Source organism: Beta vulgaris, chromosome 6 (assembly GCF_026745355.1).
Source record: "Beta vulgaris subsp. vulgaris cultivar EL10 chromosome 6, EL10.2, whole genome shotgun sequence".
Taxonomy (NCBI): Eukaryota; Viridiplantae; Streptophyta; class Magnoliopsida; order Caryophyllales; family Amaranthaceae; genus Beta; species Beta vulgaris.
Window position 1 is genome coordinate 41,345,945 of NC_079207.1, and position 2,413 is coordinate 41,348,357.

General features: G+C 32.5%; 1 pseudogene; it reads right to left on the bottom strand.

Annotated features, from left to right (window-relative positions):
- Positions 1-406: 406 nt before the first annotated feature.
- On the bottom strand, positions 407-1,169 carry LOC130591828 (scarecrow-like protein 9; annotated as a pseudogene).
- Between the last annotated feature and the right edge of the window lie 1,244 nt (positions 1,170-2,413).

Here is a 2,413-nt window from a genome sequence, read left to right on the forward strand (position 1 = left end):
GTGTGATGAGTGTTACTAGTGCATTGATAAGGTTACCATTAAACATTAGAAAGGCTATCAAGGAGTTACTATGAAAGCACCAACAAGGGTTACTAGTAAAACTTTAGATAAGTTTTCAAATTTCGTTTTTGAAATTAGTTATTGAATTCTTCTCCTAATAGGGTTTTACTAAAATCTAGATGAGTTATTGAACAATATCATTTAAGCATGTGATGCGTCACATAAGATACATGTTCCTTTTTTAAAAAGCTAACAAGAGGCACATACGCTACACCTTAAAAGAGAAAAAAAAATGAAAAGTAGAGGCACAACCATAAAGCAATGTTTAACATGTAATAATTAAAGATACATTTGGTTTCCAGCTACAAGAGACAACATTTGCTTCATAAAGAAGCTTAGAGGCCTTCTAATTAGGTTGAAATGTACTCAAGGCAAAGAGTACCCCACCTTTCCATCGCAGAAGCAGTCATCGACTGTCTTCATCAATCATGAAATCCTTGCGATATGATGAGATAGACATTTCCTTTAATTCGTTATTAAGGGGTAGATGTGTAAAACAAGCTATGAGAGTACTAATAATCCACTGCTTGTATGTCTCCAACCTCTCAATCCTCTCTCATCCTTCACAAGCTACAACATTGAGGGCCTCCCTTGCTAGGAGATATCTCTTAATCAGCATCCTATCATCATATTCATGGGGCACGATAGTTTCCAACATATCCAACTATGCTCATAAATGAAAAAGTGCATCCCTAAATATTGTGACAAAGTAGGGTGGATTATAGGAAGTAGAACCATTGACAATGTCATGGATGAAAACATCAGGATCAAGTTTTCAAATCATCTTAAGAACAATGTTTCTAGAACTCTCAACAGACATTGTTCTATCAGGCAAGTTTTTCAATATGTAGACACATTCAACAATAAGAACCTCGTCCTCATGAATGTCAAAATCTCCCAGCTGAATGGTATTCCATCTCTTTGCAATTGCACAATACTTAAATGGGACTTTAAATTCTTCTGCATAATTCTCCAAACGACACAGTCTCTTTATTCCTTTCTGCAAGCATGAGACCTAGTTGTTGAAAATCTATGACAGTAATCCTAATTTTTGGTGGACAACACTCTCTCATTGATTGTCTCTAAATGAATGTTGGCCACTGACCCATACTAAATGCCAAAATCTTTATGAGTATGTTAGCAACTTTTCTTGTTCACTTTACAATTAACTTATTTGAGAAACAAGTTGGACAATTTCCAAAAAATACCCCTAAGGTTTAACAATAATGTATAAAATAATTGTAACGACTAGTTGAGTTAATTTTTTTGAAAAGTAACCATTTAGGCCTCATTTGGGATGCTATTTAAACACAACCAGTAGTATAATTTGTGGCCTCATTTCTTCATTTGCCTCTTTTACCACAATCTTTGTAAGTAGAAGCTAATGAAATCAGAATTCCTCACACTTCCTCTTCAATTATGAATCCTCATACATTCACAATTAAGAAATCATAATCATCATTAAAACCATAATAAGCGTACTATAAAAGTGTGATAACTGCAACAAATATAGATGGTGCTCTGGTACCATTCAGTAGTGGTATATTGTCAGGAAAAAGGATAGGGATGACAGTGTTGAAGAAGAAGAAGAAGAAGAAGAAGAAGAAGAAGAAGAAGAAGAAGAAGAAGAAGAAGAAGAAGAAGAAGAAGAAGAAGAAGAAGAAGAAGAAGAAATGCCAACTCAGAGGAGGAAATGAAGCAACTGAAAGAAGGAACTCAAACAAGAAAATAAGTTTTTGCAAGCGGCTATTAAAAATAGGCATTGTCATATTATTATTACTTTTTAAAAAGATAAATTTCATTAATTGAAGGCCAAACAACATCTAGAATAATTATTAAATAAAAAACAAGTATTAATTAGACAAGATTAAATCAAATTTGTCTTCGAAATAACTACAATGAACCAGATCGAGCAATACAGTTTAGGGAAGGGATAAATAAATGCAATTACGCAGATATTGATGGGGAAGTCTATCACTCAGACATAGTTTAGGGAAGAAAATTCTTGATATAACCATGTTTACTGCATTCGAATTTCCAATACCTCGATGTTGATGGTCTTGAAATTCAACCAATAGGAACAATTTCTCATACAAATTTTTAAACTTCCACATGGAAGAGAATAAAATTAAATTCCAAACTTCCATGAAAGCAGAGAAAGAACCCAAAATTTGGGTAGAAAACTCTCTGTTATGTTTCATGTTTTGATGATGTCAAATACTTAGGTTAATTTTACTATATAGTATTTATTTATTTATTCAAAAATTATAAAAACCAAAAATAATGTAATGTTCCAATTTGAATTTATATCTTGTTGCGAAAGATTGATTATTTAATCTAAGTCAAGATATTT